General features: G+C 38.6%; 1 pseudogene; it reads right to left on the bottom strand.

The window, feature by feature from the left end:
• Nucleotides 1-613: 613 nt before the first annotated feature.
• Nucleotides 614-4,756, bottom strand: LOC100856147 (annotated as a pseudogene).
• Nucleotides 4,757-15,707: the final 10,951 nt, after the last annotated feature.

Genomic DNA, 15,707 nt, shown 5'->3' with positions numbered 1-15,707 from the left:
ATCTCCAATTTTGTTCTAGTACTGGTCCTTATCCAATATGGCCTTTGTGACTTGAAGAAAGCTGACTCCATTCTTGGCTCACAAAGTAAGGACTGGTTAAGGTAAGCTACTTATGGTAATCCTGTCTCTGGCCAGCAAACCGTTTAGGAATGGGAATGTACCAATGGTGACAAATGAATAAAAAATTTGTTAATCTTTATTTACAGGATACTGCAAGATAGAAGATTCCACATAGAAATAAGAAACCCACTGAGAGGAGGCGCTTCATATGGTTTGTACAGTTTGGAATTGGTCAAGTATAGTTTCACTGTGCTACAATAACAAAATACATTTTAAAAGAATTCTTATTGGGACTCCTGGGTGGCTCAATTGTTGAGCATCTGCCTTTGACTCAGGGTGTGATCCTGGGGTCCGGGATCGAGTCCCACATCCGGCTCCCTGCATGGAGCCTGCTTCTCCCTCTGCCTATGTCTCTGCCTCTCTTTCTATCTCTCATGAATAAATAAATAAAATCTTTTTTAAAATGATAAAAGAGTTCTTAGTAGAGCAACCGTAAGACAAACTTCTACAAAATAAACCACATACAAACAACTTTCTGCCTCAGCTGTACAATCTAAAAGTTAAAGTTCTGAGGAGTGCCATCTTGAACTTGGAATGTATAGCTTTCAGAGGTAGTTTCTGGCACAACATTCTGATCGTCCTTACAGAGAAATACTTCTCAATCAAGTTTCATGAAGCTTCAAACACAGACTCATTTTCATGGTTTGTAGAGCTTCAATTTTGCCTAAACCTCCACATTCTTCCATCATTATACTAAGTTTCTCAGTTTCACCTGAAAGATGTTTGAAATGGTATCCAGAAAAACCAGAATAATTTTGGTATCTTTTGAAGTTAAGAGGTTCATCAATATTTCTATTATGCCACAATGAATGAGGTATACAATCTGTTCAACTGTTCCACCACTTATAGTTGGTTGCACAGCCCATACAGCTTCCTTTCATTTCAAAGTCTGCCTTAGAACACTGATGAGGAATGGAACTAATCCATGATTCACAACTTAATATATCTGGTCCTGGTGGCCAGCTGTGATATTTGACATTGTGCAGACAGCTTCCTTCTGAATATTAGTTTTGGGGTTTATTAGCCAGCTGGGAAAGATAGCAAGTGCTCCTGCATCTATTAGAACCTGAGTCTGTTCATCTATCCCAGTGACAATATTTCCTATGGCTCTTAGCACAGGAGTCACAATGGGCAATTCAGTAGCTCCTAGAAGCTTCACAAGTTGGGGCACAACTCCTGTTTTCACAACCATTTCAATCCATTCATTTGGACCATCAGTAAGATAGGAAATGGCCCAGTAGGTATCTGCTAATACTTTTGGATCATAACGATGTAGGAGATGAATTAAGGTTGGAAGAATCTGCTTAACAGCATGTAATGGGAGGGCAGGATTCTTGTTCCGACAAAGGTTTAAAAGTGTCCAAGTAAGGTTACATAAGTAACCATATGCTAAAGATGGCATATCAGGAACTGCAAGGAGCACCAATAGTGGGTCAACTGTACCATATTTAATAACCAAGTCTTGAAAAACTGAAACATCACCTGCAATGTTTCCTAGAGCCCATCTTGTTTGCTGATGTGAGCATGGGATGATGCTAACAGAGAAGTGAATGCAGGGATAGCATCTCCATCTACCAGAACCTTGGTCTGTTCTGATGTCCCGGAAGCAGTGTTAGTGAGGCCCCAAGCAGATTTAAACTGAATGGGACTACAATCAGTTCTGCCCAAGAAGGACACAAATTTTGGAATCAAAGCAGCCTGGATTATGCAGTCGATGGGGGTCTGTTTTTCCCTAGAAAGTAGTTTCCTGGCAGATTGAGTAGCTGGAGCTGGCTTTCCAAATTATTGCTATTTATCCCTTTGACAATGTCATCAACAGACCAATTCATAGTGCCCTGGTTGTTGCGGCTTTCCTGCGGTAGAGAAGTCACATCATCAGGAAATGAGTTTGTATTTCTCCTTCTCAGCATCTGGTTATCCTTCTTAGACTTACTCTGCTCCACATCAACTTCTATTCGGTACTACCTTGTTTCCATACTGTCTTTCCCCTTGTTCTTGAATCTTTTAAGGCAGGCAACTGGTGAATTAACATTCTCGTTGGTGGACAAGGTTATGAGACAAAGGGAGAAAGCTACATGGCCGGCAGGTCAGCTACCCTCAAAACATCCAGCACAGATCAGCCTGAAGATTGTGTTTGACAAATGAAATTTGAATTATTGAAACTTTTAGGAAACTTCTTCCTTTTATTTGAGTGATACTGATGGAAAAGTCAATCTTACTCATCCATATTTAATGTAGGTTAAGAAGCCTATTGGCAGCCAGTTTGTGATTTAAGAGAAGTTAGTCTGATAATAGAACCTAAAAATTGGAAGAGGATGGAGCTGAGGAGAACTTCAGGAAAACAGGGTAAAAGTCTTGATCATATTGTACCTGAAGCCTGACTATGTGGTTATGTGAGACTTCTGGTTATGTGAGCCAACTTCACAGTTTAAGCTTTGGAGTCAGTTTTCTGTTATTTGGACTAGACACTCTCTTAGCTGAAACAGGAATAGTCTCCTGAACAATATATCTAAGATGGATTTAACTGGACATAGAGGACTGGGAGTCCTGGTAAGCAAATCATAACCAGAAAGTCCATTTTAGTGTTACGTGGTGTGTTTACTTCCCTTTTGTTATTTCTTAGCTTTAGTAAAGTCTTGTGTAAGCCATGTGTTAATTGGAGTTTCCTTGTCCATGAGATTATGCCAAGAATGTCTGGAACCCATTATTCCAGGATCTGTAGAAACACAAAGCACTCCTCTAGATTTCTTTCTAGAATTTCTAGATGTATTCAGGTTCCTATGTCTATCACTGGCAACGGTTCAGTTGGAGCTGTATGCTGTCTATTAAACATCATAACCCAACTTTTATGTGAAACACAACTCCTTTATTTGAAACATGCATACACAACATTATTAGTAATCTTGTTTGAATATTTTGGGGGGAAAGATATGGGGCTGACATTGTAAAATTGCAATTTCGAGGAATGCTAAATACTCTTATTCTTTTAAAAAAAAATTTTTTTTTTATTTATTTATGATAGTCACAGAGAGAGAGAGAGAGGCAGAGACACAGGCAGAGGGAGAAGCAGGCTCCATGCACCGGGAGCCTGATGTGGGATTCGATCCCGGGTCTCCAGGATCGCGCCCTGGGCCAAAGGCAGGCGCTAAACCGCTGCGCCACCCAGGGATCCCTAAATACTCTTATTCTTAAAGTGGTCAAACTAAGGGATATTTTTCCCTGCTCATTTCTCTCCAGTGCATGTCATCCTTTTCTTTCTTTCCTCAACCCCCTACATTCAATGAGTATACCAGGAATTCCAATTTCTTCTGCCTCTACATGCAGAACAATTCAATTTTTCAATCCCAAACTTTGCTGTAGGCTCATTTTGTATATCCAAACTTATCAAGGTATTCAGCAGAACAAAAAGGACTTTCTTATAACAGAATCCACCCTTTTGAACAGAATTGTCCTTGTTAATTAGCAATTTTAAACATTTCTGTTTATTTTTTATTTTATTTTATTTTATTTTTAAAGATTTTATTTATTCACTCATGAGAGACACAGAGAGAGAGGGAGGCAGAGATACAGGCAGAGGGAGAAGCAGGCTCCATGCAGGGAGCCCGACGTCACGCCCCAGGCCGAAGGCAGGCACTCAACTGCTGGGCCACCCAGGGATCCCCAACATTCCTGTTTAAAATTCTGACCTTGTTTGCACTAAGAAATATTAAGGATCAGTTAATCATGTTCAAGCCAGTGTGCTCAAGAGTAGTAATTGGCAAAACACACACAAAAAAAAACCCACAAAAAGCCCAGCTCTAGCTTCTCTTGCCCATGTGGATATTTTTCTTTTATTTAATTCTGTTGTTAGATCTAGATTTCATTATGATTAAGTTAGATGGCATTCCCTTATAGTACAGAGGCCAGTTATATAAAATCCTCACTTGTAGCCAAACATTCCAATGCACTCACTTAGGCTCTATCATTTATAAGAAGAATGTTTTTTGGCCACTTTACCTATGAGGAATTTGTCTCTTGTTTTAAACATTACTATTTACCTTAAGAATAATACCAACATTTTTCCTGGCAATTCAAGTTGGGGCTCAGTAAGAAATCAGCTCTTAGTGTGTCAAGAAAAAGAGGGAAAGGAATTTATTATAAGGATCCAGGGAATTAAGAAAAAAAGAACTTAGCCTATTCTTCAGAAGGAGAGAAACTAGAGCAACTTTGGAAGTCTGGAGACCTCAGAGATGGGAGCTCACTGACAGAATTTTAGAGGTCAGCCTTGGGACAACTAGGCTCTAACTGCCATACATCTGTGTGTGTCTTTGCTAGAGATTTTATTTTACATACTTTTAAAATTGAAGTATGACATATATAACTACACAGATCCTAAGTGTACAGCTCAATGAATCTTTACCATGTGAACATGTAACTAACACACAGATCAAAATACAGGACATTATTTATCAGTGTTTTAGAAACCTCCCTCATATCTTCCCCCAATCAATATCCCTCAAAGGTACCCACTATTCTGATTTTATCACACAAATGTGTTGTGACTATCTTTGGGCTTTATTTAAATGGTATCATTTACTGTCTGGTTTATTTTGCTCAAGATTATGCCTATGAGCATACTGTATCCTTCTTGTTGCATCATGGTAAGTAGCTTGTTAGGATTATTATATATTACTTCAATGAATACTATACTCCCAATGGACGTTTGGGTTGTTTCCAATTTGGAGACATTGGAAATAAAGCTATAAATGAATGTTTTTGCACATGTCTTTGGGTTCCCACATGTTTTCATTCTCTAAGAGTGAAATTGCTGGGTGATAAAGTAAGGGTATATTCAGATTTAGTAAATATTGCCAAATAGCTTTCCAAAGAGGCTGTACCAATTTACATTCCCACCAGTAGAGGATTAGAGTTGCAGTTGTTCCATATCTTGCTGACACTTGGTTGTGCATTTAATAATTATTTCTCTTGGGATGCCTGGGTGGTTCAGCGGTTGAGCATCTGCCTTTGGCTCAGGATGTGATCCTGGAGTCCCGGGATCGAGTACCACATCAGATTCTCTGCATGGAGCCTGTTTCTCCCTCTGTCTATGTCTCTGCCTCTGTGTGTGTGTGTGTGTGTGTGTGTGTGTGCGCGCATGTGTGTCTCATGAATAAATAAATAAAATCTTTAAATATATATAATTATTCCTCTTTCTGGTGAGTGAATAGTGTTATCTCATTGTGTGCAGCTCCTTTATGACTAGTGATGTGATGCACCTTCTTTTCATATGCTCTTTGGATCATACTCAGATATCTTTCTTTTTTTAAAGGATTTTTTAAAAAAGATTTATTAGGTTAGATAAAGCATGAGTGGGGCAGAAAAAGTGGGAGAGAGAATCCTCAAGCAGGTTTGATCCCCGGATTCCTGAGATCATGCCCTGAGCCAAAATCAAGAGTTGACCACTTAACCAACTGAGAACTGAGACACCTGGCACCACTAGATATATTTCATTGTGAAGTGCCTGTTTAAGTATTTTAAATACTTCCTGTAGTATTTAAGTATCCTATCAGGTTGTCTGTTTTTTCAAATTTTTATTTTTTAAGTCATCTGTTAGATTCTACATTTAAAATTTAAATTTCCCAGAGAGAGTTTGGTTGGCCTAGCCTGGACCATATTCTCATCATCGTATGGAACGTGGGAAATTGTGATTGGCAGTCTTTCAGAATTATATAAAGTGGGAGTAATGGAAGCTTTCCTAAGGAAGATCCACTGGACAGTGAAAAACAAATGATACATACTTTACAACAGTTTTCATTTAAATACTCCTCTTTTAGGGCTCCTGGGTACCTTAGTCTGTTAGGCCTCTGACTCTTGATTTCAGCTCAGGTCATGTTCTCAGGGTTGTGAGATCAAGTGCCAGGTGGGGCTCTGTGCTGGGTGTGAAGCCTGCTTGGGATTCTCTCCCTCTCCTCCTCCCAGTCTGCTCATGACCACCCACTCCCACCCCCACCCTCTAAATACATACATACATACATACATACATACATATTTCTCTCTTCCTCTCTCTCTTTTTAAAAATATTTAATTTATTTTATTTATTTATTTATTTATTTATTTATTTATTTATTTATTTATTTATTAAAGATACTGAGACATAGGCAGAGGGAGAAGCAGACTCCCTGCAAATAGTCTGATGTGGGACTTGATCCCAGGCGCATGACCTGAGCCAAAAGCAGATGCTCAACCACTGAGCCACCCAGGTGCCCCTCTCTTCCTCTCTTGCTTCCATCTTTTTTTTTTTTTAAAGATTTTATTTATTTATTCATAGAGACAGAGAGAGAGTGAGAGAGGCAGAGACACAGGCAGAGAGAGAAGCAGGCATCATACAGAGAGCCTGACGTGGGACTCGATCCAGAATCTCCAGGATCACGCCCTGGGCTGCAGGCGGCGCTAAACTGCTGCGCCACTGGGACTGCCTCACTTCCATCTTTTTAAGTGACAATGTCCTGGGGCCATTGTGAAGCAGCACTTTGGTTCCTCATTTCAATAAGAATTTTAAGCTCTTCTAAAAAGCCTTTTGTTTCTTAGTAAATTCTAAAATTATTTTCTTACAATATTATCATCAAATAAGAATCAGGAATAATTTTGGTCAAATAGTTAATATTTTCCATTCATTATCTCCATTTATCATATTTTTTTCCATTTATCATATTTTAACTAATTCTTTATAATATAAAAAGTAAATTAAAATCTTTTCTTTAAAAAAATTAACATATCATAGACAAGGCTAAAGCCTCTTTGACCAAATCCTCAAATCCCTGTTACCTCGCCTTGGTGCCACAAGTAACCAGCGTCCAGAGCTATTTGGATGATAAACAGTATACCACAACTTCCTTTTTCTTTCCCTTCAACACTTTGTCTTATAATCCGTAGTGTTGCTTACATTTATATTTGTGGAAATATAGAGTATCAATATGCCATATTTTATTTAAATATTCCTCTAGTGTTATTAATTTATTTGTTTAAATTTCACATTATTTCCTATCAGTTTTTCACATAAAAAGGGCATATTTTTCGGGGCATCTGGATGGCTCAGTTGGTTAAGTGTCTGCCTTCAGCTCAGATCATGATCCCAGGGTCCTGGGATTGAGCCCCCTGACAGGCTCCCTGCTCATTGAGCAGTCTGCTTCTCTCTGTCCCTGCCTCTCCCCTGCTCTCCCTATCTCTGTTTCTCTCTCTCTCAAGTGAATAAATAAAAATCTTTTTTTAAAAAAGGGAACATGTTTCTATACATAAGATTGATCCAAAAAGCTCAATTGTGGAACATAGAGAAAAGAAAAGACCATTACTTTTCTAGTCTGTATTTTTAAATTTATTCTGCAATAAATAGTTTTTGTCCTTCAAAACAGTGTCCATCATTTAACGTATGCAATCAGGGACATACCTTCCTGATCTAAAATTCTGTTATTTTATAATTATTTCCAATTAGAGATGCCAAGTTGTTTTTTTGTACTTTCACTGCATACTAGACAGCTATAGTGTTTTAATCTCAAAAATATCTTCTTAGAAGTTATTTTATTTTTGGTCTCAAACACGAGTCAAGAGAAGGAGGAAGAATTGAAATGCAACAAATTTATTTAGTAAATTGCTTGCAAATTATTTACTGGCACGTGAGCCTCTTCAACTAAAACCTAAACAAGTCTGTGCAGGTAGATAAGACCCTTAGCTGAATTTATAAGTGGTTTTCTGCAAAACCCTCAAGCCATTTCACTCACCATCTCTTAATAACAAAACTGGAATGTTAATCTATATTTGGTATGAATATTTGAAGATAGTTTATTCAGTACTTTACCCATTTGAGGCTATGAATGTAACTTAGAAGTGACTTCTTTGTCTCAGAAATGTGACATATAAAGAAGACAAAATTACACTCCCACACATGCACACACACTGAAACACATACCATATTACTGATAAGATAATTTTCACTTTTTAAATAAAATATTGTGCTTCTAGTTGCTTGCCAACTTGTCTTCTTGGTGTTATATGGAGGTAATGTTATTTTTATTCATACATTTGAATAATTTCAAATAATGTAGAAACTCTCATTTGTAATACTTTTACTCTACATATTATAAATAAAATAAAATAAATTTCCTAAATGTTTAATTCAAAATCACTTTTTTTTTGGAGAGAGAGAGTGGGGGTTGGGAGACAGAGAGAAAGGAGGGAGAGAACCTTAAGCAGGCTCTATCCCCAGCACAGAGCCGAGGTCAATCTCACAACCCTGAGATCATGACCTGAGTGAATCTTAAAACCTTGAGATAATGACCTGAGCCAGAATCAAGGGTCAGACACTTAACCAACTGAGGCACCCAGATACCCTCAAAATCATTTTTATAGATAAACTCTCTAATTCAGATTTAAGAATAATTAGGATAGCAGAACTGACAAATACATGTCTTTTATTTTCCAGGTACTAATATAAAACATTTTGCAGTTCAAATTGTTACCTTTCTATCTTTTTAGTAATTCAGGCAAATATCATTTAAAGTCCTAAATGCTACTCATTTTAATTAGAAGTTCAAGTCATTGTAAAAAGACCATAAAGTTGTAGGTTGTAGTAATGACATTTTTTCTAAATCCTCTTTTCAGTTTATTGCTCAAACATGATTAATAACTAAAACTGAATGTTATTTTTAAGTTTATTTTATATTTGGGAGTAAAAAAACCCAACAATGTTTGGTCAAAATGCACAGTATGAATGGTGTAGATATGGCTTATCTATTATAGAATTGAATCATGAACGGTGAGAAAAAAATAAAATCCATAAATATTGTGTAAGGTTAAAATATGAGTATTACATATGCATTTCCCCCATTGCTGGGAAATAACTTTCATTCATTTAACATGTAGCAGTTGCCTGGCTACTATGTATCCAATGGTAAGGTACACACAAATCCTATATTCAAGGAACTCCCAGACTAATTCAGGGAGCTCTAGAAGACAATTTATAAGACAAAGTGGTATTGTAAAAAGGTATGAACAATTTTTTAAAAGAATGAGCGCTGATTAAAGTAAAAAAAAATAGGTAAAAATAAAAGGCTCTGATTACACAGAAAACAGAGCAACTGAATCTGTTGGAATTGTGAGAGACTTTAGGGAGAGATGACATTTGAGGGGGATCTTAAAAAATGAGTAACTGCCTTCTAGTGAAAGAAAGGTGAAGCAGAAGGGCATTGTAGGCAGAAAGACAGCATGAGCAAAGTTCAAGCATAGTGAGTCACAAAGCTTCCACAGCAGCATTTAAAGAGACCTGAATCTCCTGCAGCTCTAAGGCCGATCATGCTGAAGACAAGACCCAATGGGCAGCCCAGGTGGCTCGGCGGTTTAGCTTCTCCCTTTGCCTGTGTCTCTGCCTCTCTCTTTCTCTCTCTCTCATGAGTGAATAAATAAAATCTTAAAAAAAAAAAACAAAACATGTCCCCACCCACCCAACATACCCAGCCTTATTTTCCACAATTCCTCAGAACTTACCCTCAGAAGGTTTAGGGAGGGAGGAATACTAGAATGGATTTATAATGTGGAGGTAGAGAACTTACCACCCACCTGTGTTCCCTAAGAGGACACTTCACAAGACAATAAAGAATGTACTGATAAGGGGGCTACTGACAACTTTTGGCTCACTGGTTACCTTTTGTAGCTCAGGGATGACAATAGTCGATATTTTTTTTAAAAGATTTTATTTATTTATTCATGAGACACACACACACAGAGGGAGAGAGAGAGAGAGGCAGAGACACAGGCATAGGGAGAAGCAGACTCCATGCAGGGAGCCTGATGCGGGACTCGATCCGGGGTCTCCAGGATCAGGCCCTTGGCTGAAGGCGGCGCTAAACTGCTGAGCCACTGGGCTTCCCCACAGTAGTCGATATTATCATGAAGCTATGTTTATAAAAATGTTAGGGGTCTAGAAGAACACAAGCCTGTGGACATACTACAATGGGCTGATATATGGTGTTGTGTTCCTCATAGCTAGACTCCAAATCTAAGACCCAAAGAGTAAAAGTAGGCTAGACTCTTCTAACAAGAAGTCCTAGTTCCTGAAGTGGGGGTATGCTTCTTCTAGGAGATACAGTAAAGGTCCCACCATAACTGAAATTCTGATCACTTAGTCATTCTGAGCCTCTCATGCTAGTGGACCCATAATAAAACAAAAGAGTAGGAGGCAGAGGGATTAGATGATTATCATGCAGAGCTAGTTGTGGTCAACACAAGAAAGTTAAGAAAGGGTATGTGTGGAACTCCGGGGGTTCACTGGAGCATGTCTGAGTACATCCAGTGATAACTGTAAATGGGCTATTATAGCAACCATGTCCCAATAAGGTTAATACAACTGATGGTTCATATCCCCTGGGGACAAATCTGAGTCACCAGCAGGCAACAACCCAGACTTACTGAAGTGCTGGCCAAGGGTGGGGGAAATCCAGACTGGGTGGTTTGGGAGAGAGATAGCGAATATTAATTAATGCCCTGAGACCAGTTACTGTAGTGGGAGCTGCATCTTATCCTACTGACCCTTGTGTCGGATTCCTCTTGCACTGTGCCTCATATCCTCTTGCCTAACCTTTACTTCAGTCCTCGCGGCAGCAACCAGCCGTATAGAGATGTAATCAGACAGCAATCCACTTCAGCTGTTTAACATATCACGTGCTTTCTGCACTTGGGTTTCACCGCCACTGTTGCTTGAGATGCCTGCAAGAACTTACCCATTCTACACACTGACAAGTCTGGAAATAAGGGGATTAACACCCCATGAGGCAACTTCTCTCTGCCTCAGAGGTAGAGGATGGCAATCAGTGTATAGATACTTCTTTCCTGGAGGGTAGTTCTGAGGTATATTCTACATAGTTCTTTGGTTGTCCTTAGTGAGAACGTGCCCCAAATCAACTGAGCAATATTAATCAAACTCAGTAACTCAAAAGCCACTGCATTGGTTTAACCCCCTTCCCTGTTTTGTCTTCTCAGGCCCTTGCTCATGTTCCATAATGTCAGTAGTATATTGGTAAATGTTTAATCACTGGCTCTCCAATAAAAAAAATTACTCTTGTTTATAGTGTTGGCCAGTTTCTGTGGTGTAAATACTCACCCTGTAGTTAATTTTTTTTTTTTTTTTTTTTTTTTTTTTTAGGGATTTTATTTATTTATTAGAGAGAAAGAGATGGAAAGCACAGGCAGGGGGAAGGGCAGAGGAAGGAGGAGCAGACTCCCCACTGAGCAGGGAGCTTGATGCAGGGCTCAATCCCAGGATCCTGAGATCATGACCTGAGCTGAAGGCAGAGGCTCAACCGACTGAGCTACCCAGGTGCCCCATCACCCTGTGGTTAATTTTAAACTACCAACATGACTTCATGAATCTATAGCTGGATAGAGATGTGCACAATTGGTCCTCAGGAGCCAGCCGGAGCTGAGTCCAGGACATCGCTGCTTGACAGCATGCTGAAACCTTTGTCTCGGAAGATACAAAGTTGCTCAAGAAAGACAAAGAGTCACCTACCTGTCTGGGCCAATAATCAGAGAATGGTGGCTACACTAACATTAGTCATAGATTCCAATAAGATGGGGGCAAAAACCCTCTGAGGTTGGGGGGAGAAGAGTTTCTACTGTATAACAAACTGATGGGGTAGAGGAGAGAAGTAGTGAGGGATAAGAATTTGGGGGATACTCAGAAGTTTCTAGCCTTTGTGACTGGATAGATAGTAATGCCATTTCCAGAGACAGAGAATATAGGACAAAAATGATTTGAGTTTGGGATCTATTAAGCTTGAGGTTTCTTCATGATATTCAGGCAGACTTAGCTAGTGAGAAAGACATGTATGAAGCTCACAAAAAATCTAAGGGTGTGGAAGCTGTGGCACAGTATTATTGTGAAATTCTATTGTTGATAACTACGTATTATCCCTGGAATATCCTGGCTCCCTTCCTCTCCCCACACCCAGGCAGCAGTGAGTGCCTTTTGTATTTACTGCCCTCAGGGAGAGCTGTTACTACAGAAATGAAAAGAGAGATGAGTCAATGCTCAGTTTCTAAGTTTCAAAATAGAGCTTTGAATCTCCTAGTAGAGAAAATAGGTCGAGAAAAAGTTTTTTGAGCCTCAAAAGCCTACATTTTGACTACCAAGAGTCAAAGCTGATGCCATTAATACTAATTTAGGTAGAAGGAATGATGATGAAGCAGCCCATTATCCTACTCTCAAGAGATTTGGAAGTGACAACAATGTGTAGATGAATGTCTCTGAGAAAAGACCTTACTCCCTGCCTATATCCTCCCTGCTAAGCTATCAGTAGGAGGCAATTCTAGAATTCCCCAATAATGGAGGAGCTCTAAGAGAAACTGTGGTGTGCCCCACATCCTGTCAGGAGCCCCATGAGATGGGAAACCTCAGATAGTTCTCACACTGTCATAGCCTAGAAGCAGTAGCTGTAGTAGAAATGACAGTATGGTGTGATTTGACAGTGGGTTGGAGTCCAGACCCCAACATTTCTGTCTCTACACTAGTAGGGAAGTAGCATGTGGAAGTTTCCACAATGCTAAAAGAAGGTGGAAAAGAGAGGGCCAGTTGAACAAGAAGAGCCCTCAGAGATGGGACAACAACCAAAGAATGGCAGGTAAACTAGTGACTGCTACATATAGAGGGACAACAGGAGGAAACCAGACACCCTCTTCCATTGCCATGACCATAAGTAAGCTCTTGGTACTCATGAGACAATGAGAGAAAAGAAAAATAATCATTTGATTAAGTTAAAATCTGCCAAGACTATATCATGATGCCTAAAATTTATCATAATTGCCATAACTTACCAAAATTTAACATACTAAAAAACTTAAAATAAGATCATCTCAAGAGATATAGAAGACATTATTAAATAAAATCCAATGTCCATTTATGACCAGTAATTTTATTCTTGAATTAGAAATAGAAGTGAATTTCTTCACCAAAGAAAGGACAGCAAACAAAACAAAACAGAAAAGGAAAACAAAAACAGAAACCATACAGCAAGTATCATTCCCTTTAACACCGGAAATATGCCAGTTATACATGTTATCACCATGTCTATCCAGTTATTAGGACACTCAGATAAGAAAAAGAAATGCAAGAGGTTAAAATGGAAGAAACAAAATTCAAAGATGTTAACAAATGTCTACATGAAAGAGAAATGAAGTATTTTAGACATAATGAACACAGAAACTCAATTGAGTTTCTGTACACCAGCAATAAGCTGTTAGGCTATGTAATATTTTTAAAAGGCACTATTCTCAAAATAACAAGGAAAAATATAAAGTATTTGGGAATAAATATAACAAAATATTTGCAAACTATGGTGGCAAAAATTGTAAAAATTTTTGAGAGACTTTAGGATCTACTTATTGATTCATTTCTTTATTTTTAAATAAACTTAATTTTTTTAGGACAGTTTAAGTTTATAAAAAAAAATTGTGAAGGTAGTACAGAGAGTTCCTACATACCCTACATTCCAGTTTCCCCTGCTATCAACGTCCTGCGTTACTATGGTACATTTATTACAATTAATAAGCAAATACTGATCCATTGTTATTAACTAAACTTTCCACTTTATTCAGATTTTCTTAGTTTTTACCTAATGTTCCTTTTTATATTCCAGAATCTCACTCAGGATATCACATTATTACATTTAGTTACCCTGTCTCTTTATGCTCCTCTTCCCTTGTTTTTTTTTTTAAATATTTTATTTATTTATGAGAGACACACAGAAAGAGAGAGAGAAAGAGAGAGAGAGACAGAGACACAGGCAGAGGGAGAAGCAGGCTCCATGCAGGGAGCCCGACATGGGACTCGATCCCGGGTCTCCAGGATCACGACCTGGACTGAAGGCGGCGCTAAACCACTGAGCCACCTGGGCTGCCCTCTTCCCTTTTTAAAGATTTATTTATTTATTTATTTATTTATTTATTTATTTATTTATTTATTTATTTATTTATTTATTTATGATAGACATGGGGGGGGCAGCGACTCAAGCAGAGGGAGAAGCAGGCAGAGGGAGAAGAAGGCTCCCCATCAGGAGCACGACGCAGGACTCGATCCCAGGACTCTAGGACCGCACCCCCAGCCAAAGGCAGGCGCCAAACCGCTGAGCCACCCAGGGATCCCCTCTTCCCTTGTTTTTGATGGACCTTAACAATTTTGAGGAATAATGATCAAGCATTTGCAGATTGTCAGCTTTTTCTCCTCAGTAGACTGAGATTATAGGTCTTTGGTCTCACAGAAGTAAAGTACCATGTTCATCATATAGCATGACTTATCACTAGTGATGTTGACCTTGACCACCTGGCTGAGGTTGTGTTTGTCAGATTTTTCAACTTTTCCCCCTTTTCCATATTGTCTTGCTTGGGAGAAAGTCGTTAAGCTTAGCCCACAATGCAGCAGGGGGGTTATGCTCCCCCTCCTTTAGTATCTACATACATTATTTGGAATTCTACATAAAACTGTGTCCTCTCCTCTATTTATTTAATCACTTATATCAATACGGACTTGTGTATATTTATTTTATACTTTGGATAGAATTCAATACTACTTTACTTTGTTGCTCCAATGGTTCCAGCTTTGGCTATTGGGAGATCTTGGACATACCTCCATCATTGTGGGGTTGATTTTTTTTTTTTTTTTCTCAGCAGTTCTTTATTTTCTGGCACTAAATCTGCTCCAGGCTCATGTCGTACCTTTCCTGCTCCTGTACTAGAATCAGCAATTTCTCCAAAGAGCACTAGTTCTTTCATCAGAGACCTTTATGTATTTTTAACCAACATTTCATTTTTAAAAATCTGAAACAATCTCAAACTTACAGAAAAGTTGAAAATATAAAGATATTTTTTTCTTGATCCTTTGAGGAGTACTTTGTTGACTTGCTGCCCATCAACCTCAAACGCATGAAAGAGAAAGTTAAAACAAGAAACACCATGCTGCATCTGGGTTTCAGTGAGAGAAAACGTTTAGAATTTACTTTGTTAAAAAAAAAAAAAAAGGCATAATGGGGTCAGTCTTTTAACACCATAAATTGATAATTTTGTCCCTGAATGTAATAAACTTTTGGAAAAAGCTTAGTAATCTGATGCTTAATTTATCTCAACTGATACAATTTTTTAAAGTAATCTCTAGGGATCCCTGGGTGGCGCAGGGGTTTGGCGCCTGCCTTTGGCCCAGGGCGCGGTCCTGGAGACCCAGGATCAAATCCCATGTCGGGCTCCCGGTGCATGGAGCCTGCTTCTCCCTCTGCTTATGTCTCTGCCTCTCTCTCTCTCTCTGTGTGACTATCATAAATAAATAAATAAATAAATAAATAAATAAATAAATAAAGTAATCTCTATACCCGGTTCAACTCATGACTCCAAGATCAAGAGTCTCCTACTCTACTGAGTTCTAAGCCCCTCTACTTATACAAAAATTTTGAACCATCATTAAATTTCAGAGATGCCACTGTCATTTAAACAATGTCCTACAAACATTTCAAAACAGCTAAATCATATAAGAGGTGTTTACAAATTAAAAACAAAACTCAAAAATCTCTGTTCCC

Source organism: Canis lupus, chromosome 30 (genome assembly GCF_011100685.1).
Source record: "Canis lupus familiaris isolate Mischka breed German Shepherd chromosome 30, alternate assembly UU_Cfam_GSD_1.0, whole genome shotgun sequence".
In the NCBI taxonomy this organism is placed as follows: domain Eukaryota; kingdom Metazoa; phylum Chordata; class Mammalia; order Carnivora; family Canidae; genus Canis; species Canis lupus.
The sequence above is the reverse complement of the archived record's forward strand: the minus strand, read 5'-3'. Positions and strand labels throughout refer to the sequence as shown.